Source organism: Coenobita brevimanus, chromosome 52, assembly GCF_032717465.1.
Source record: "Coenobita brevimanus isolate Jiangsu-jjx chromosome 52, ASM3271746v2, whole genome shotgun sequence".
In the NCBI taxonomy this organism is placed as follows: Eukaryota; Metazoa; Arthropoda; class Malacostraca; order Decapoda; family Coenobitidae; genus Coenobita; species Coenobita brevimanus.
In genome coordinates, this window is record NC_137005.1 from 6284 (window position 1) to 27555 (window position 21272).

Consider the following 21272-nt stretch of genomic DNA (forward strand, 5'->3'; position numbering starts at 1 on the left):
TGAATCCTTGGGGCCATAGGTAGTGCTAAGTTAATATGAAGGCTTGAGTGCCATAGATGATGCTAAGGTAATATGAAGGCTTGAATGCAATAGGTAGTGCTAAGTTGTATATATGAAGGCCTGAATGCCATAGGTAGTGCTAAGTTCAATATACGAAAGCTTGAATGCCATAGGTAGTGCTAAGTTAAAAGCATGAATGCTTGAATGCCAGAGGTAATTGTAAGTTAATATGAAGGCTCGAATGGCATAGGTAGTAAAGGGAGGTGTGACTCACTGGGTACTGATTCACTATCCTTTGGTCCTATTCACCCCTATTTAGTAACCATGTGGTAGTTAAGGTCCAGGGATAATAGGTAAAGTATCTGGATCTCCTCTAATGGCTGGAATAAAATTACTATTATTTACTGCATGTGTATAGATAAGGTGGTCAGTTACAGTATTTGTACATGGTTAAGTGTCCTATTCAGAATATATTTTCAAAGTAAAACAGTGGGAAATAAGCTTTGTCTCTGGATCCTAACTCTTCAATTCATATCACATTGTTGTTTGTTGTCAGCCTAAGTAGGTATTTAACAACACCAGTCCAGTCCTTTATTCCGGCAATCTTTACAAGGTGTTTTCCTCTATAGGATAAAAAGCGTCAGCAACCGTAGTCCTAACTAGTTGGTTCATTATTTCCAAGTGTCATTTATCCGATGCAAATTCTCGTGTTTCCTCCAAGACCAAGGATCTTTCTGGCCAGGACAGGTTTCTCATCAGGTGAAAGGCGAAGAGAGGCAGTGTGTGGAGGTCCAGTTTTATTGTACCCATGTCATATATAATCTGGCTAAAGTTCTTCGAAGTCTTATAATCCAGGACTTAAATGGACATCTCTATGGGCAGGGTGGCGAATTCTGATCGGCTGAATGGCGAAGAGGCGAGTAGTGGTGGTGCCATCGATGGAGTGGCTAAGACAGGCGAGGAGTGGAGATGTGGATGGAGTGGCGAGAAGTATGGCCTCTGGAATGTCGGTCTGGCTGCTGTCTTCCCACGTGACCACACCTGCGGAAGAAAGTCTGAGGAGATCACACTGCACAGGTACAGAGTTTGTTTTTAGTTATAATGTTTTCATCAGTGTCTGCTTCCTCCGCCTGTACTGAAGCCAACTGGGGTTTAATATTCAAGGAGAAAGTGTTTAAAGTGTGGGAAATTTTCAGAGTAAAAGGAAAGAATCAGTTGTAATAGTCCTAGAGAGGGCCCTGGGGTGTGGTGAGGGGTGGGGTGAGAGGGGGTGGGTTGGGGTGAGAGGGGGTGGGTTGGGGTGAGAGGGGGTGGGTTGGGGTGAGAGGGGGGTGAGGTGAGGGCTGGGTGGGGTAAAAGGGGGAATGGGGGGTGAGGGGGATGAGGGGGGTGGGGAGGGGGTGAGGGGGGTGGTGGGGTGGGGGGGAGGGGTGAGGGGGGGGGTGGGGTGAGGGGAGGTGAGGGGGGTGAGGTGTGAGGGGGTGAGGGGGTGAGGTGTGGGGTGGGGGAGGGGGTGAGGTGTGGGGTGGGGGAGGGGGTGAGGTGTGGGGTGGGGAGGGGGGTGAGGGGGGCGGTGGGGTGAGGGGAGGGGGGCGGTGGGGTGAGGGGAGGGGGGAGGTGGGGTGAGGGGAGGGGAGGGAGAATAGGTAAAAGAAGAGGGAGGTGCAAGGGGTGGGGGATTAGGAAGAAGCCAGCAGTTAGACGAAAGAGGGAGAAGGGGAATAGGGAATAGAGCATATCCATTCCAGTACTCAGTAATACACAGTCCAACCCATCCACTGTATCCAATCCAGTCCATCCCATCCCCACGATATTCAACCCAACCCAACCCCACGACATCCAACCCAGCCCAACCCAACCCCACGACACCCAACCCCACGACACCCAACCCCACGACACCCAACCCCACGACACCCAACCCCACGACACCCAACCCAGGCCAACCCCACGATATCCATCCCAACCAAACCCCACGACATCCAACCCAACCCAACTCAACCCCACGACACCCAACCCAACCCAACCCCACGACACCCAACCCAACCCAACCCCACGATACCCATCCCAACCCAGGCCAACCCCACGATATCCATCCCAACCCAACCCCACGATATCCATCCCAACCCAACCCCACGATATCCATCCCAACCCAACCCCACGACACCCAACCCAGGCCAACCCAACGATATCCATCCCAACCCAACCCAACCCAACCCCACGACACCCAACCCAGGCCAACCCAACCCAGGCCAACCCAACCCCACGACACCCAACCCCACGACACCCAACCCAAGCCAACCCAACCCCACGACACCCAACCCAAGCCAACCCAACCCCACGACACCCAACCCAAGCCAACCCAACCCCACGACACCCAACCCAACCCAACCCAACCCCACGACACCCAACCCAACCCAACCCAACCCCACTACATCCAACCCAACCCCACGATATCCATCCCAACCCTCCACAACATCCAATTCTTTCTTCAGTATAAAGCCCTTTGAACCAACCCCACCTTATATAACCATCCCAACCCCACAATATCCACACCAACCCCACATCAAATAAATTCCAGGTATAAAGACAAAGGTAACTGAGGTATGATAAAAGATTTCCAGATTTTATTAAACAAAAGTAGGTTTTATTTTGAGCTGGCTTCATCAGTCGAGTTGTCAGCGATCAGGAAGGCTCTGGTGGGTGGGTGGCAGGTGGGCGGGTGGGTGGCAGGTGGGCGGGTTGGTGGCAGGTGGGCGGGTTGGTGGCAGGTGGGCGGGTTGGTGGCAGGTGGGTGGGTGGCAGGTGGGTGGCAGGTGGGTGGGTGGCAGGTGGGTGGGTGGCAGGTGGGTGTTAGGTGGGGGGGTGGCAGGTGGGGGTGGGTGGCAGGTGGGTGGATGGGTGGGTGGCAGGTGGGTGGGGGTGGGTGGGTGGCAGGTGGGTGGTGGCAGGTTGTGGGTGGTGGGTGGCAGGTGGGTGGGTGGAGGTGGGTGGTGGGTGGGTGGCAGGTGGGTGGTGGCAGGTGGTGGGTGGGGGGGTGGTGGGTGGCAGGTGGGTGGGTGGGTGGGTGGGTGGGTGGGTGGCAGGTGGGTGGGTGGGTGGGTGGGTGGCAGGTGGGTGGGTGGCAGGTGGGTGGGTGGGTGGGTGGTGGGTGGCAGGTGGGTGGGTGGGTGGTGGGTGGGTGGTGGGTGGGTGGTGGGTGGCAGGTGGGTGGGTGGGTGGGTGGCAGGTGGGTGGGTGGGTGGGTGGTGGGTGGTTGGGTGGTGGGTGGTCGGTGGGTGGGTGGCAGGTGGTGGTGGGTGGTGGGTGGGTGGTGGGTGGTGGTGGGTGGTGGGTGGTGGGAGGTGGGTGGGTGGTGGGCGGGTGGTGGGTGGTGGGTGGGTGGTAGGTGGTAGGTGGGTGGGTGGTGGGTGGTGGGTGGTGGGTGGTAGGTGGGTGGTGGGTGGTAGGTGGGTGGTGGGTGGGTGGTAGGTGGGTGGTGGGTGGGTGGTAGGTGGGTGGTGGGTGGGTGGTGGCAGATGGTGGGTGGGTGGTGGCAGGTGGGTGGGTGGGTGGTGGCAGGTGGTGGGTGGGTGGTGGCAGGTGGTGGGTGGGTGGTGGCAGGTGGTGGGTGGGTGGTGGCAGGTGGTGGGTGGGTGGTGGGTGGGTGGTGGGCGGGTGGTGGGTGGGTGGTGGCAGGTGGTGGGTGGGTGGTGGGTGGGTGGTGGGTGGGTGGTGGGTGGGTGGTGGGTGGGTGGTGGCAGGTGGTGGGTGGGTGGTGGGTGGGTGGTGGCAGATGGTGGGTGGTGGCAGGTGGTGGGTGGTGGCAGGTGGTGGTGGGTGGTGGCAGGGTGGTGGGTGGTGGCAGATGGTGGTGGGTGGTGGCAGGTTGGTGGGTGGTGGCAGGTTGGTGGGTGGTGGCAGGTTGGTGGGTGGTGGCAGGTTGGTGGGTGGTGGTGGTGGCAGGTTGGTGGTGGCAGGTTGGTGGTGGCAGGTTGGTGGTGGGTGGGTGGTGGTGGTGGTGGCAGGTGGCAGGTGGTGGCAGGTGGCAGGTGGTGGGTGGTGGCAGGTGGTGGTGGGTGGTGGCAGGTGGTGGGTGGTGGCAGGTGGTGGTGGGTGGTGGCAGGTGGTGGCAGGTGGTGGCAGGTGGTGGCAGGTGGTGGTGGGTGGTGGCGGGTGGCGGGTGGTGGGTGGTGGCGGGTGGTGGGTGGCTGGTGGTGGGTGGTGGCAGATGGTGGGTGGTGGCAGGTGGTGGGTGGTGGCAGGTGGTGGGTGGTGGCAGGTGGTGGGTGGTGGCAGGTGGTGGGTGGTGGCAGGTGGTGGGTGGTGGCAGGTGGTGGGTGGTGGCAGGTGGTGGTGGTGGCAGGTGGTGGTGGTGGTGGCGTGGTGGTGGGTGGTGGGTGGTGGGTGGTGGGTGGTGGCAGGTGGTGGGTGGTGGCGGGTGGTGGGTGGTGGCAGATGGTGGCGGGTGGTGGGTGGTGGCAGATGGTGGCTGGTGGTGGGTGGGGGGTGGTGGTGGGTGGTGGGTGGTGGGTGGTGGTGGGTGGTGGTGGTGGCAGGTGGTGGCAGGTGGTGGCAGGTGGTGGCAGGTGGGTGGTGGCAGGTGGTGGGTGGTGGCTGGTGGGGGTGGGTGGTGGTGGCAGGTGGTGGGTGGTGGCAGATGGTGGGTGGTGGGTGGTGGGTGGTGGCAGGTGGTGGGTGGTGGGTGGTGGCAGGTGGTGGGTGGTGGCAGGTGGTGGGTGGTGGCAGGTGGTGGGTGGTGGCAGATGGTGGCGGGTGGTGGCAGGTGGTGGGTGGTAGGTGGCAGGTGGTGGGTGGTGGTGGTGGCAGGTGGTGGTGGCAGGTGGTGGTGGCAGGTGGTGGTGGGTGGTGGTGGCAGGTGGTGGTGGGTGGTGGTGGCAGGTGGTGGTGGGTGGTGGTGGCAGGTGGTGGTGGGTGGTGGTGGGTGGTGGTGGTGGGTGGTGGCAGGTGGTGGTGGCAGGTGGTGGGTGGTGGTGGCAGGTGGTGGGTGGTGGTGGCAGGTGGTGGTGGGTGGTGGGGGGTGGCAGGTGGTAGGTGGTGGTGGCAGGTGGTGGTGGCAGGTGGTGGTGGCAGGTGGTGGTGGCAGGTGGTGGTGGCAGGTGGTGGTGGCAGGTGGTGGTGGCAGGTGGTGGTGGCAGGTGGTGGTGGCAGGTGGTGGTGGGTGGTGGTGGGTGGTGGCAGGTGGTGGGTGGTGGCAGGTGGTGGGTGGTGGCAGGTGGTGGGTGGTGGCAGGTGGTGGGTGGTGGCAGGTGGTGGGTGGTGGCAGGTGGTGGGTGGTGGTGGGTGGTGGTTGGTGGTGGGTGGTGGGTGGTGGTGGGTGGTGGTGGGTGGTGGTGGGTGGTGGCGGGTGGTGGCGGGTGGTGGTGGGTGGTGGCAGATGGTGGTGGGTGGTGGCAGATGGTGGGTGGTGGCAGGTGGTGGGTGGTGGCAGGTGGTGGGTGGTGGCAGGTGGCGCGTGGTGGCAGGTGGATGGAGGTGGCAGGTGGCGGGTGGTGGCAGGTGGCGGGTGGTGGCAGGTGGCGGGTGGTGGCGGGTGGCAGGTGGTGGGTGGTGGGTGGGGTGGTGGGTGGTGGCGGGTGGTGGGTGGTGGCGGGTGGTGGGTGGTGGCGGGTGGTGGGTGGGGGTGGTGGGTGGTGGTGGGTGGTGGTGGGTGGTGGTGGGTGGTTGTGGTGGGGTGGTGGGTGGTGGGGGGTGGGGGGTGGTGGGTGGTGGCGGGTGGTGGGTGGTGGCAGGTGGCGGGTGGTGGCAGATGGTTTCGGGTGGTGGCGGGTGGTGGCGGATGGTGGCAGATGGTGGCAGATGGTGGCGGGTGGTGGCGGGTGGCGGGTGGCGGAGGGTGGCGGGTGGCGGCGGGTGGCGGGTGGTGGTGGCAGGTGGGGGGTGGCTGGTGGCAGGTGGTGGTGGGTGGCAGGTGGTGTCTGATGGCAGGTGGTGGCGGGTGGCGGGTGGTGGCAGGTGGTGGGTGGTGGCAGGCGGGTGGTGGGTGGCAGGTGGGTGGTGTGTGGCGGGTGGCAGGTGGTGGGTGGCAGGTGGTGGCGGGTGGTGGTGGTGGCAGGTGGTGGCAGGTGGGTGGTGGTGGGGTGGTGGGTGGTGGCGGGTGGTGGGTGGTGGCGGGTGGCGGGTGGTGGCGGGTGGTGGGTGGTGGCAGGTGGTGGGTGGTGGCAGGTGGTGGGTGGTGGCTGTTGGGGGGTGGTGGCAGATGGTGGGTGGTGGCAGATGGTGGGTGGTGGCAGATGGTGGGTGGTGGGTGGTGGTGGGTGGTGGTGGGTGGTGGGTGGTGGTGGGTGGTGGGTGGTGATGGGTGGTGGCGGGTGGTGGGTGGTGGCGGGTGGTGGAGGGTGGTGGGTGGTGGCGTGTGGTGGGTGGTTGGTGGTGGGTGGTGGTGGTGGTGGTGGCAGGTTGTGGCAGGTGGTTGGGTGGTGGCAGGTGGGTGGTTGGGTGGTGGGTGGTGGCAGGTGGTGGGTGGTAGGTGGCTGGTGGCAGGTGGTGGGTGGTAGGTGGCAGGTGGTGGGTGGCAGGTGGTGGGTGGTGGCAGGTGGTGGGTAGTGGCAGGTGGTGGGTAGTGGCAGGTGGTGGCAGGTGGTGGTGGGTGGTGGAAGGTGGTGGTGGGTGGTGGCAGGTGGTGGTGGGTTGTGGCAGGTGGTGGTGGGTGGCAGGTGGTGGGTGGTGGTGGGTGGTGGTGGGTGGTGGCAGGTGGTGGCAGGTGGTCTCAGGTGTTGGGTGGTGGCAGGTGGTGGGAGGTGGCAGATGGTGGGTGGTGCAGATGGTGGTGGTGGCAGGTGGTGGGTGGGGGGGCAGGTGGTGGGTGGCAGGTGGTGGCAGATGGTGGGTGGTGGCAGATGGTGGGTGGTGGCAGATGGTGGGTGGTGGCAGATGGTGGGTGGTGGTGGGTGGTGGGTGGTGGCAGGTGGTGGGTGGTGGCAGGTGGCAGATGGTGGGTGGTGGCAGATGGTGGGTGGTGGCAGATGGTGGGTGGTGGCAGATGGTGGGTGGTGGCAGATGGTGGGTGGTGGCAGGTGGTGGGTGGTGGCAGGTGGTGGGTGGTGGCAGGTGGTGGGTGGTGGCAGGTGGTGGGTGGTGGGTGGTGGCAGGTGGTGGGTGGTGGCAGATGGTGGGTGGTGGCAGATGGTGGGTGGTGGCAGATGGTGGGTGGTGGCAGGTGGTGGGTGGTGGCAGGTGGTGGGTGGTGGGGGGTGGTGTGTGGTGGGGGGTGGTGGCTGGTGGCGGGTGGTGGCAGGTGATGGGTGGTGGCAGATGGTGGCGGGTGGTGCGTGGTGGCAGGTGGTGGGTGGTGGCAGGTGGTGGGTGGTGGCAGGTGGTAGTTGGTAGGTGGCAGGTGCTAGGTGGCAGGTGGCAGGTGCTAGGTGGCAGGTGGTGGGTGGTAGGTGGCAGGTGGTGGGTGGGTGGTGGTGGTGGGTGGGTGGTGGGGGGTGGTGGCAGGTGGTGGGTGGTGGGTGGTGGGTGGTGGTGGCAGGTGGGTGGTGGCAGGGTGGTGTGGTGGGGTGGTGGGTGGGTGGGGTGGTGGGTGGTGGTGGGGGTGGTGGGTGTGGGGGTGGTGGGTGGTGGTGGCAGGTGGTGGGGGGTGGTGGCAGGTGGTGGGTGGTGGCGGGTGGTGGCAGGTGGTGGGTGGTGGCAGATGGTGGCGGGTGGTGGCTGGTGGGTGGTGGCGGGTGGTGGGTGGTGGTGGGTGGTGGCGGGTGGTGGGTGGTGGTGGGTGGTGGCGGGTGGTGGGTGGTGGTGGGTGGTGGTGGGTGGTGGCGGGTGGTGGGTGGTGGTGGGTGGTGGTGAGTGGTGGCAGATGGTGAGTGGTGGCAGATGGTGAGTGGTGGCGGGTGGTGGGTGGTGGCGGGTGGTGGGTGGTGGTGGGTGGTGGGTGGTGGCAGGTGGTGGGTGGTGGCAGGTGGTGGGTGGTGGCATGTGGTGGGTGGTGGCATGTGGTGGGTGGTGGCATGTTGTGGGTGGTGGCATGTGGTGGGTGGTGGCAGGTGGTGGGTGGTGGCAGGTGGTGGCAGGTGGTGGTTGGTGGCAGGTGGTGGGTGGTGGCGGATGGTGGGTGGTGGCGGATGGTGGGTGGTGGCGGGTGGTGGGTGGTGGCGGGTGTCGGGTGGCGCAGGTGGTGGTGGGGTGGTGGTGGGTGGTGGGTGGTGGGTGGTGGGTGGTGGCGGGTGGTGGGTGGCGGGTGGTGGCGGGTGGTGGGTGGTGGCGGGTGGTGGAAGGTGGTGGCGGGTGGTGGCAGGTGGTGGCGGGTGGGTGGTGGCTGGTGGCGGTGGGTGGTGGCAGATGGTGGAGGGTGGTGGGTGGAGGGTGGTGGGTGGAGGGTGGTGGGTGGAGGGTGGTGGGTGGTGGTGGGTGGGGGGTGGTGGTGGGTGGGGGGTGGTGGTGGGTGGGGGGTGGTGGTGGGTGGTGGGTGGTGGCAGATGGTGGTTGGTGGTGGGTGGGGGGTGGTGGTGGGTGGTGGGGTTGGGGGTGGTGGGTGGGTGGGGGGGGTGGGGTGGTGGTGGGTGGGGGGTGGGGGGTGGGGGTGGTGGGGGGGTGGGGGGGGGGGGGGGTGGGGGTGGTGGCAGATGGTGGGTGGTGGCAGGTGGTGGGTGGTGGCAGGTGGTGGGTGGTGGCAGATGGTGGGTGGTGGCAGGTGGTGGCAGATGGTGGGTGGTGGCAGGTGGTGGGTGGTGGCAGGTGGCGGGTGGTGGCGGGTGGTGGCGGGTGGCGGGTGGTGGCGGGTGGCGGGTGGTGGCGGGTGGCGGGTGGTGGCGGGTGGTGGCGGGTGGCGGGTGGTGGCGGGTGGCGGGTGGTGGCGGGTGGTGGCAGGTGGTGGGTGGTGGCGGGTGGTGGGTGGTGGGTGGTGGAGGGTGGTGGCGGGTGGTGGTGGGTGGTGGCGGGTGGTGGGTGGTGGCAGATGGTGGGTGGTGGGTGGTGGTGGGTGGTGGGTGGTGGCGGGTGGTGGGAGTGGCGGGTGGTGGGTGGTGGCGGGTGGTGGCGGGTGGTGGCGGGTGGCGGGTGGTGGCGGGTGGCGGGTGGTGGCGGGTGGTGGCGGGTGGTGGGTGGTGGCAGGTGGTGGGTGGTGGCAGATGGTGGCAGGTGGTGGGTGGTGGCAGATGGTGGGTGGTGGCAGATGGTAGGTGGTGGGTGGTGGCAGGTGGTGGCAGGTGGTGGGTGGTGGTGGGTGGTGGCAGGTGGTGGGTGGTGGCAGGTGGTGGTGGGTGGTGGCAGGTGGTGGTGGGTGGTGGCAGGTGGTGGTGGGTGGTGGCAGGTGGTGGTGGGTGGTGGCAGATGGTGGTGGGTGGCAGGTGGTGGTGGGTGGTGGTGGTGGGTGGTGGTGGGTGGTGGCAGGTGGTGGGTGGTGGCAGGTGGTGGGTGGTGGCAGGTGGTGGGTGGTGGCAGGTGGTGGGTGGTGGCAGATGGTGAGTGGTGGCAGGTGGTGGGTGGTGGCAGGTGGTGGGTGGTGGCAGGTGGTGGGTGGTGGCAGGTGGTGGGTGGTGGCAGGTGGTGGGTGGTGGCAGATGGTGGTGGGTGGTGGCAGATGGTGGCGGGTGGTGGCAGATGGTGGCGGGTGGTGGCAGATGGTGGTGGGTGGTGGCAAGTGGTGGGTGGTGGCAGGTGGTGGGTGGTGGCAGATGGTGGGTGGTGGTGGGTGGTGGGTGGTAGGTGGCTGGTGGTGGTAGGTGGCTGGTGGTGGTAGGTGGCTGGTGGTGGTAGGTGGCTGGTGGTGGGTGGTGGCAGGTGGTGTTTGGTGGCAGGTGGTGTTTGGTGGCAGGTGGTGGGTGGTGGCAGGTGGTGGGTGGTGGCAGGTTGTGGGTGGTGGCAGGTGGTGGGTGGTGGCAGGTGGTGGGTGGTGGCAGGTGGTGGGTGGTGGCAGGTGGTGGGTGGTGGCAGGTGGTGGGTGGTGGCAGGTGGTGGGTGGTGGGTGTTGGCGGGTGGTGAGTGGTGGCGGGTGGTGGGTGGTGGGTGGTGGTGGGTGGTGGGTGGTGGTGGGTGGTGGTGGGTGGTGGGTGGTGGTGGCAGATGGTGGGTGGTGGCAGATGGTGGGTGGTGGCAGATGGTGGGTGGTGGCAGGTGGTGGGTGGTGGCAGGTGGTGGGTGGTGGCAGGTGGTGGGTGGTGGCAGGTGGTGGGTGGTGGCAGGTGGTGGGTGGTGGCAGGTGGTGGGTGGTGGCAGGTGGTGGGTGGTGGTGGGTGGTGGGTGGTGGGTGGCGGCGGGTGGTGGTGGGTGTTGGGTGGTGGGTGGTGGTGGGTGGTGGGTGGTGGGTGGTGGGTGGTGGCGGGTGGCGGGTGGTGGGTGGTGGTGGGTGGTGGTAGGTGGTGGGTGGTGGGTGGTGGCGGGTGGCGGGTGGCGGGTGGTGGCGGGTGGAGAGTGGTGGCGGGTGGTGGCGGGTGGTGGGTGGTGGCGGGTGGTGGGTGGTGGCAGGTTGTGGGTGGTGGCAGGTGGTGGGTGGTGGCAGGTGGCGGGTGGTGGCAGGTGGCGGGTGGTGGCAGGTGGCGGGTGGTGGGTGGTGGCAGGTGGCGGGTGGTGGCGGGTGGTGGGTGGTGGTGGGGGGTGGTGGTGGGTGGTGGGTGGTGGTGGGTGGTGGGGGTGGTGGTGGGTGGTGGGTGGTGGTGGGTGGTGGTGGTGGTGGGTGGTGGTGGGTGGTGGTGGTGGGGGGTGGGGGGTGGGTGTGGTGGTGGCGGGTGGTGGGGGTGGTGGGTGGTGGCAGGTGGTGGGTGGTGGCAGATGGTGGGTGGTGGCAGATGGTGGGTGGTGGCAGGTGGTGGGTGGTGGCTGGTGGTGGGTGGTGGCGGGTGGTGGGTGGTGGGTGGTGGCGGGTGGTGGGTGGTGGCGGGTGGTGGGTGGTGGCGGGTGGTGGGTGGTGGCGGGTGGTGGGTGGTGGCGGGTGGTGGGTGGTGGCGGGTGGTGGTGGGTGGTGGCGGGTGGTATGGGTGGCAGGTGGTGGGTGGTGGCAGGTGGTGGGTGGTGGCAGGTGGTGGGTGGTGGCAGGTGGTGGGTGGTGGCAGGTGGTGGGTGGTGGCAGGTGGTGGGTGGTGGCGGGTGGTGGGTGGTGGCTGGTGGTGGGTGGTGGGGGGTGGTGGGTGGTGGCGGGTGGTGGGTGGTGGTGGGTGGTGGGTGGTGGTGGGTGGTGGCGGGTGGTGGGTGGTGGCGGGTGGTGGGTGGTGGCGGGTGGTGGGTGGTGGCGGGTGGTGGGTGGTGGCGGGTGGTGGGTGGTGGTGGGTGGTGGCGGGTGGTGGGTGGTGGTGGGTGGTGGCGGGTGGTGGGTGGTGGTGGGTGGTGGCGGGTGGTGGGTGGTGGCGGGTGGTGGGTGGTGGCGGGTGGTGGGTGGTGGCGGGTGGTGGGTGGTGGCGGCGGGTGGTGGGTGGTGGCGGCGGGTGGTGGGTGGTGGTGGGTGGTGGTGGGTGGTGGCGGGTGGTGGTGGGTGGTGGTGGCAGGTGGTGGGTGGTGGCAGGTGGTGGGTGGTGGCAGGTGGTGGGTGGTGGCAGGTGGTGGGTGATGGCAGGTGGTGGCTGGTGGTGGCGGGTGGCAGGTGGTGGCGGGTGGCAGGTGGTGGCGGGTGGTGGTGGGTGGTGGAAGATGATGGTGGGTGGTGGCAGATGTTGGTGGGTGGTGGCTGGTGGTGGGTGGTGGCGGGTGGTGGCTGGTGGCGGGTGGTCGGTGGTGGTGGGTGGTGGGTGGTGGCAGGTGGTGGGTGGTGGCAGATGGTGGGTGGTGGCAGATGGTGGCGGGTGGCGGGTGGTGGCGGGTGGTGGCGGGTGGTGGCGGGTGGCGGGTGGTGGCGGGTGGTGGCGGGTGGTGGGTGGTGGCGGGTGGTGGCGGGTGGCGGGTGGTGGCGGGTGGTGGCGGGTGGCGGGTGGTGGCGGGTGGTGGGTGGTGGCGGGTGGCGGGTGGCGGGTGGTGGCGGGTGGTGGGAGGTGGTGATGGTGGTGGTGGCGGGTGGTGGGTGGTGGCAGGTGGCAGTGGTGGTGGGTGGTGGCATATGGTGGGTGGTGGCAGATGGTGGGTGGTGGGTGGTGGTGGGTGGTGGGTGGTGGCGGGTGGTGGGTGGTGGGTGGTGGGTGGTGGGTGGTGGCGGGTGGTGGGTGGTGGCGGGTGGTGGGTGGTGGCGGGTGGTGGCGGGTGGTGGGTGGTGGCGGGTGGTGGGTGGTGGCGGGTGGTGGCAGGTGGTGGGTGGTGGCAGGTGGTGGGTGGTGGCAGGTGGTGGGTGGTGGTGGGTGGTGGCAGATGGTGGGTGGTGGCAGGTGGTGGGTGGTGGCAGATGGTGGGTGGTGGCAGGTGGTGGGTGGTGGCAGATGGTGGGGGGTGGTGGGTGGTGGATGGTGGTGGGTGGTGGCAGGTGGGTGGTGGCGGGTGGTGGGGGGTGGTGGCAGGTGGCGGTGGGTGGTGGCAGGTGGTGGTGGGTGGTGGCAGGTGGTGGTGGGTGGCAGGTGGTGGTGGGTGGCGGGTGGTGGTGGTGGGTGGTGGTGGGTGGTGGCAGGTGGCAGGTGGTGGGTGGTGGCAGGTGGTGGCAGGTGGTGGCAGGTGGTGGGTGGTGGCAGGTGGTGGGTGGTGGCAGGTGGTGGGTGGTGGCAGGTGGTGGGTGGTGGCAGGTGGTGGGTGGTGGCAGGTGGTGGGTGGTGGCAGGTGGTGGGTGGTGGCAGGTGGTGGGTGGTGGCAGATGGTGGCGGGTGGTGGCAGATGGTGGCGGGTGGTGGCAGATGGTGGCGGGTGGTGGCAGATGGTGGCGGGTGGTGGCAGGTGGCGGGTGGTGGCAGGTGGTGGGTGGTGGTGGGTGGTGGGTGGTGGGTGGCGGCGGGTGGTGGTGGGTGTTGGGTGGTGGGTGGTGGTGGGTGGTGGCAGGTGGTGGGTGGTGGCGGGTGGTGGTGGGTGGTGGCAGGTGGTGGCGGGTGGTGGCAGGTGGTGGGTGGTGGCAGATGGTGGGTGGTGGTGGGTGGTGGTGGGTGGTGGGTGGTGGGTGGTGGTGGGTGGTGGTGGGTGGTGGGTGGTGGCGGGTGGTGGGTGGTGGCGGGTGGTGGGTGGTGGCGGGTGGTGGGTGGTGGCAGGTGGCGGGTGGTGGCAGGTGGCGGGTGGTGGGTGGTGGCGGGTGGCGGGTGGTGGCGGGTGGTGGCGGGTGGTGGGTGGTGATCTGTGGAGGGTGGTGGTGGGTGGTGGGTGGTGGTGGGTGGGGGGTGGTGGTGGGTGGGGGGTGGTGGTGGGTGGTGGTTGGTGGGTGTTGGGGGTTCGGGGGTGGTGGGTGGTGGGGGGTGGTGGGTGGTGGGGGGTGGTGGGTGGTGGCAGGTGGTGGGTGGTGGCAGATGGTGGGTGGTGGCAGATGGTGGGTGGTGGCAGGTGGTGGGTGGTGGTAGATGGTGGCGGGTGGCGGGTGGTGGCTGGTGGGTGGTGGCGGGTGGTGGGTGGTGGCGGGTGGTGGGTGGTGGCGGGTGGTGGGTGGTGGCGGGTGGTGGTGGGTGGTGGCAGATGGTGGGTGGTGGCAGATGGTGGGTGGTGGCAGATGGTGGGTGGTGGCAGATGGTGGGTGGTGGCAGATGGTGGGTGGTGGCAGATGGTGGGTGGTGGCAGATGGTGGGTGGTGGCAGATGGTGGGTGGTGGCAGGTGGTGGGTGGTGGCAGATGGTGGGTGGTGGCAGATGGTGGCGGGTGGCGGGTGGTGGGTGGTGGCGGGTGGTGGGTGGTGGCGGGTGGTGGGTGGTGGCGGGTGGTGGGTGGTGGCGGGTGGTGGGTGGTGGAGGGTGGTGGGTGGTGGCGGGTGGTGGGTGGTGGCGGATGGTGGGTGGTGGCGGATGGTGGCGGGTGGTGGGTGGTGGTGGTGGGTGGTGGCGGGTGGTGGTGGGTGGTGGTGGGTGGTGGTGGGTGGTGGCGGGTGGTGGTGGGTGGTGGCGGGTGGTGGGTGGTGGGTGGTGGCAGGTGGTGGGTGGTGGCAGGTGGTGGGTGGTGGCAGGTGGTGGGTAGTGGCAGGTGGTGGGTAGTGGCAGGTGGTGGGTGGCAGGTGGTGGGTGATGGCAGGTGGTGGCTGGTGGTGGCGGGTGGCAGGTGGTGGCGGGTGGCAGGTGGTGGCGGGTGGTGGTGGGTGGTGGGTGGTGGAAGATGGTGGTGGGTGGTGGCAGATGTTGGTGGGTGGTGGCTGGTGGTGGGTGGTGGGGGGTGGTGGGTGGTGGAGGGTGGTGGGGGGGGGGGGGTGGTGGGGGGTGGTGGTGGTGGTGGTGGTGGGTGGTGGCAGATAGTGGTGGGTGGTGGCAGATGGTGGTGGGTGGTGGCAGATGGTGGTGGGTGGTGGCAGATGGTGGTGGGTGGTGGCAGATGGTGGTGGGTGGTGGCAGGTGGTGGGTGGTGGTGGCAGGTGGTGGGTGGTGGCAGGTGGTGGCAGGTGGTGGGTGGTGGCAGGTGGTGGGTGGTGGGTGGTGGGTGGTGGCGGGTGGTGGCGGGTGGCGGCGGGTGGTGGCAGGTGGTGGGTGGTGGCAGGTGGTGGCAGGTGGTGGGTGGTGGCAGGTGGTGGGTGGTGGCAGGTGGCAGGTGGTAAGTGGCAGGTGGTAAGTGGCAGGAGGTAAGTGGCAGGAGGTAAGTGGCAGGAGGTAAGTGGCAGGAGGTAAGTGGCAGGTGGTAAGTGGCAGGTGGTAAGTGGCAGGTGGAGGGTAGGAAGCTGAAAATAACAATTCAATACATGGTTTAAATAATCAAACATTTCACAGAGTTGTCTCCGTGGGCGTAAAGCTTAACTGGACCAACTGAATCAGTAAATATAATGACAGTCAGTTAACGTATACAAGTACTAGGCCTGTACTGACAAAGGTACTGACTGACTAACTGGTAAAACGAATACTGACAGGAAGTGAAGACTGAGGATGTGGTCTACCTGAATCAGCTAAATATGTGGACTGACTGACTGTGGGTGTGGACTGGACTGAATTAGGGGTGTGGACTGACTGACTGACTGGACTGGGGGTGTGGACTGACTGACTGACTGGACTGGGGGTGTGAACTGACTGACTGGGTGGACTGATAATGTGGACTGAACTGGACTGATAATGTGGACTGAACTGGACTGAATTGTGGGTGTGGATTACGCAGACTGAACTGGAGTGGACTGTGGATGTGGACTGACTGGTTGGACTGGACTGGGGGTGTGGGCTGACTGAACTGGACTAGGGGTGTGGACTGACTGAACTGGACTAGGGGTGTGGACTGACTGAACTGGACTAGGGGTGTGGACTGACTGAACTGGACTGGACTAGACTGGACTAGAGGTGTGGAATGACTGGACTGGGGGTGTGAACTGACTAACTGGACTGGACTAGGGTGTGAACTGACTAACTGGACTGGACTAAGGTGTGGACTGACTTGGCTGGACTGGATTGTGTGTGTGAGTGTGGACTGGAGTGGACTTTGGGTGTGGACTGGACTGGACTATGGGTGTGGACTGGACTGAATTAGGGGTGTGGACTGGACTGAATTAGGGGTGTGGACTGACTGACTGGCTGGACTGAACTGGGATGTGAACTGACTGACTGGACTGGACTGGGATGTGTACTGACTGGGCTGGACTGGATTGTGTGTGGGGGTTCGGACTGGACTGGACTGTGGGTGTGGACTGCACTGGACTGAATTAGGGGTGTGGACTGACTGGATTGGACTGGGGGGTCTGGACTGACTGAGTGGACTGGACTGGGGGTCTGGACTGACTGACTGGACTGGACTGTGGGTGTGGTCTGACTGGCTAGACTAGACTGGACTGTGGGTGTGGACTGACTGGCTAGACTAGACTAGACTAGGGGTGTGGACTGACTGGCTAGACTGGACTGTGGATGTGGACTGACTGGACTGAACTGTGAACCGACTGGCTAGCTGGACTGTGAATGTGGACTGGATAAGACTGTGGCTGTGCACTGAGTCGACTGGACTGTGCACTAAGTCGACTGGACTGTGCACTAAGTCGACTGGACTGTGCACTGAGTCGACTGGACTGTGCACTGAGTCGACTGGACTGTGCACCGAGTCGACTGGACTGTGCACTAAGTAGACTGGACTGTGCACTGAGTCGACTGGACTGTGCACTAAGTCGACTGGACTGTGCACTAAGACTGGACTGTGCACTAAGTCGACTGGACTGTGCACTAAGTCGACTGCAATGTGGACTGAGTAGACTGCAATGTGGACTGAGTAGACTGCAATGTGGACTGAGTAGATCGGACTGTGGACTGACTGGATTGGCTGACTGAAGGATTAAAATGACTGATGCTGACTGACTGATGCTGACTGACTGATGCTGACTGACTGATGCTGACTGACTGATGCTGACTGACTGATGCTGACTGACTGATGCTGACTGACTGATGCTGCTAGGATGTGGACTGTGACAGTATGGACTAAGTGACTGTGTGAATTGAGTGACATGGTGTGGACTGACAGGGTGTGGACTGACAGGGTGTGGACTGAGTGACAGGGTGTGAAATGAGTGACAGGGTGTGAAATGAGTGACAGGGTGTGGACTGCGACAGGGTGTGGAATGAGTGACACTGGGCATAGACTGACGATCTGACAGGGAAATATAATTGGGAGGTCTGATTGGTTAAGGGGTTGGACTGATAGATCGTAAGACTGGACTGACAGGGGTTTACAAGGCTGTGGACTGACAGGGGTTTACAAGGCTGTGGACTGACAGGGGTTTACAAGGCTGTGGACTGACAGGGGTTTACAAGGCTTTGGAGTGAATCAGTAAAGGTATGTAGTGATGCAGGCTGTAGAGTCAATCAGTAAGGGTTTGTGGTGATAGTGGGTGTGGACTACCTGAGTTTTTGAAGGTGGGGACTGTCCATGGGTGTAGGACGACTGACTGGTTGTGGGTGTGAGTCACTGACGTGTATTTTGATTGAACTGACCTACTACCAATGACTGATGATGAGGACTAACATAGGGTGTGGACACACGGATCAGTGAGGCTGTGGACTGACTGGGTCAGTAGGGCTGTGGACTGACTGGGTCAGTAGGGCTGTGGACTGACTGGGTCAGTAGGGCTGTGGACTGACTGGGTCAGTAGGGCTGTGGACTGACAGACAGTGAGTGTTTGGAGAAGGGCTTGGAGTGATGGATGTGCACTGAATCAGTAAGGGTTTGAAGTGATAAAGTGTGTGGACTGACTAGAGTGAATGTGATCGACTAGAATGTAGACTGACTAGATGTGCCGACTGCTGATCAGTGAGTCAGTTGGTTAAAGGTACTGAGAGGCGGAATCAGTGACTGTGGAGTGACCGGGCCTGTGACTGCCTGACTGATTGGGGGTCTAACAAAGAGGGAAGATGGTTAAGTAATCAGGACGGGGCGTGATATAAATTTATAAAGGGCCAGTGATGAGGCAGGACTTAGCTAACCAACTGACAAGAGAGGCAAACGACTTCTATCTATCTATCTATAGCCCGACGCCCTAATCCCGCAAAGGGTGGCCGCAGACAAAACGCCTCCAAGTCACTGTCACCCACCATTTGACTACCCTCCCCCCAACACCCCCCCCCTCCCTCATATACCTCTCAACTCCATCCCTCCACCTCATCCTAGGTCTACCCCTCCCTCTCCCTCCCTCCACCTCACCTACATACACCCTCTTAGTCAGTCTTTCATTCTCCATTCTCTCCACATGTCCAAACGACTTGAGTTATTAAAAAAAGCACAAGGGTGTAAGCAAGGCCATAAGGTTATAGAGTTATTTATGAAACACCTTTAATTCATGTGATCAGCCTCCACGATATAGTGTAGTTAGCAACGACACAGAAAAGCCAGGCATTCATTACGTTTCAAGAAGTAAATAATATGGGTCATGTCTACACCTTGGTGCTCTTTTAAAATGATACGACCCTATGACAGAACTGACGACGACTAAGGGGTGACCAAAGCCTAGATATGATTAACTGAAGGCCGAGTGTTTGGAGGTAAACCGAGTCGTGAATTAAATTTACTATATCCTGACTAACGACTGATTGGTGTTAAGTCAACTAAAATATTGTGAGGTTCAAAGTCCTCGTACATTACCGGATAAGAAAGATGAGGATACTTCTGGGTAGGCAGCGCATCCTCGGAGGGGTAAATTCAAGACGAGGTATCAATGGCACCGAGCAGTATGTTGAGGTGGTACAAACTGGATGATTTCCCTCCTGTAAATGCCATATAAAATTAGCAGGACTTACATCAGTGTATTCGTTATTTCTGACTCTCTCTGTTGAAAATATCCACACTTATTTTATCGTCAAAGATGTTTACATTATTTTGGCTTTGTCACTTACTGTACTAGATATTTTGCCCTTGTTATACTGTCTCATTGTACGTAGTGTTTTGCGAAGTACTTACCTAATCTTCCCTTCAGATGACGTTCTTTGTTGTGGTCCCTCCCACGGTCGCTGTCAGCATCATCTCCCACGGTCACGGTCAGCATCACAAGTGTCCCTTCACCATCGGCTTCTCTTCAGCATCCCAGCCTTTACTCCACCTGCCAAGTAGGTATCTTATTTATTTTTACAGTTCATTCGTCAATTTGGGAGTTTTTTTTTTTTTTTTTTTTTTTTTGCGGCAATATTACGTAGCTCAGACAGACTACGAAAGACCTACGGTGTTGCCCATCCATAGCACTTTTTCGTAACTGGCACAAAGTTCTGTGTTAATTATGCTACAACTTATCAGTCAAGACGGGGATTCAATTTTGAGCCAAACTAAAATTAATGTATCGTCTCCATAAAATAAGCATGTCAGATGCAGCCAGTCATTATGTCAGCTGGATTCCAATATTTTTCTAATATATTAAAACTACAAATTCAAGAAACTAGCAATTTAGTTTAAAGGTAGCAGTAAAATTTGACAAGCAAAGTCTTCCTAAATAATTGCAATGTAACGACCAAGAACGTTGAAAATGCTCTTTATGGCGAGGACTTCCAGTTCTTTAATAACTGTACTGAAACTATATCTTATTTAACTCAATAATTTCAAGGACTGTGATAGGTGGTGGCGACCATCATCCATTCACTTGATGTAGTGGTGCCTACTCCTTCCTTAGCCTTTATCATTCTTTTTCTGTGCCTGCCCTCCTCTCTTCCTAATTCTCCCATCTTTCCTGTCACTTCTTATTGCTTTTCTTTCCTTTACATGTGCTTTATATTTAGTGACAAGCCAAATGGTTTCCTGTAAGCCAAGAAAAAATTACAACGCTGGATGTTAACCATATAACCAAACCATACGTGCTGCCTACGTGTCAAGTGGGTTGGCAGAGGGTTAGTGCCCCTCCCCATAAAACAAATAACTCAGTAAAATAGCCACCCCTTACGGGATTATAGCGTCAGGCAATAGATAGATAGACTGATTTCAAGGCCGAGACGTGTAAGCATTTTGGAGACGAAACTAAATTGCTGATCAACGTATGCAACGGTATAATCATTATATTAAACAGTATAATCAATCATATGCCATACCTGTACCAAAAGCCATAACTAAACTGTACCTGGCGTGATGAAATGCCAACACTTGTTCTGGCATCCCGGTTCAGTTATCCTCTCATTTTATCTCCGACCTCTTGTGTCATAGGCATGATTTCTTGTATTCTTTGCTCATCTCGTCCTCTGGCTTCCTCTCGTAGTACCTTCTTTGCTGTTCTGGCCACCTCAGTAAGTGCACTTCTGCTCACACGTCCCTCCCTGTAATAACAGTGTCTGTGAAGAGACAGATCTCTAGTCCGATAAGCTATTTCAGAGTTATTTCATCTGCTACATAAACTATTTTTTTCCATAATTATTCGCCATCTATAACTGGACACGGAATCTGAGCGGTAATCTTGTTGGTCTATTTCATTAACGCCTCTTATGACAATGATATCTTAAGGAAATTGTTGCAAAGTACTTAATGACACTAACAATTTCAGTTATGCCGTAAGTATATTTTTCACATAAAAGTATTAAAGGCCCCGGCGTCTCAGGTCTGTACTCCGGCACCGATCCTCAGCATCCGCCTGAAAGATGATCGTATTTGTAACAGACATCCATGTTATTTTTCTACATGGCTGTTTATTTTCACTGTCGTGCAGATATTTAACTGACCAAGACATGTAATTAGAGTCAGATAACACTAAAACACATCTTACCATTTACAGCTTCCACAGTTCCCCACGCTGACGCTTCATCTCCCGCCCTCATCTAATCCTGGCGACATCACAGCTCTGTCTCGGCAGCTCCTCAGCCCCTGCAAGATGAATGTACTCTCAGCAGCAGTTCTCTTAAGGTGTTTGTATGCACAAGGATGTTTTAGTTACTCATGCAGATATTTTAAAAGTTTAAGGTCAGCAAGTATAAGCAGAATTATCATACAGCAAATTTATCTTACCACTGCAGCGTACGAACCTTCCGCCGGCCACACAGCTTCCGCCGATGACGACGACAACTGCCCACGCCGCAGCTTCCGCCCACATCACAGCTTCCTTCTCTTCCCCAACGTGGTAGGTATGCCGTCTGCATCCCTGTGGAACATGAACACTGCTGCATCATTTCTTCTAAGTTTTATGATCAGTTATTTTATGGGAATGTTCTTTACAGTATTAAGCAATGCATTCTCAAAGGTTAAATGCTGGAAAAAGAAATGTGGTCTTTAACTTACGCATGTGCAGACAGATAGAACTTTTGATAGCATGTTACATCCCCAAAGACGTGAATTGTTTAATTTTGTTTAGTAGTATTTTCACAATTATTCTCTCTGGTTTGCTTAGTGTTTGGTAGCTGTGTCAAGTTGAAGGTACAAGCTAGCAATCTTATGAACAAACTTTAGCACAAGACTGAAAACTTAAATTATTTCTTACCATTGCAGCTGCTGTTGACGTATTTGTTGCACTTGCACACCAGCACTGCAGCTCCACTTCGACGCTTCAGTCCCACGCTGACGCCGCACGCAACGCCGACACAGTAGGCCCCAACGACGACCCAACGACCTTCACTCCGACACAACGACCTCCACACCGACATAACGACCTCCACGCCGACACAACGACCTCCACGCCGACGCAACGACCTCCACGCCGACGCAACGACCTCCACGCCGACGCAACGACCTCCACGCCGACGCAACGACCTCCACGCCGACCCAACGACCTTCACGCCGACACAACAACCCCACGTCGACGCCACAGGTTGCGGCCCTCGTCGTAGGCTCGTCGTCTGCATCAGTCTGTAAGATTAACATAGTCACAGCAACAGTTCTCAGTTATAATTCTCCATCAGTTGTCTTAATTCAGTATATGTTAGTGATAGCATAGTGACGTTCCCATGAGATTAGAT

At 60.9% G+C, this 21272-nt stretch overlaps 1 long non-coding RNA gene across 1 annotated transcript; it reads right to left on the bottom strand.

Moving 5' to 3' along the window:
- Positions 1-20166: 20166 nt before the first annotated feature.
- LOC145400484 (uncharacterized) lies at positions 20167-20810 on the bottom strand. The gene is made up of 3 exons (XR_013897442.1): positions 20798-20810; positions 20346-20461; positions 20167-20187 (listed from the first exon to the last, which is right to left on the bottom strand). It is a non-coding gene; the product is annotated as an uncharacterized LOC145400484 (long non-coding RNA).
- Between the last annotated feature and the right edge of the window lie 462 nt (positions 20811-21272).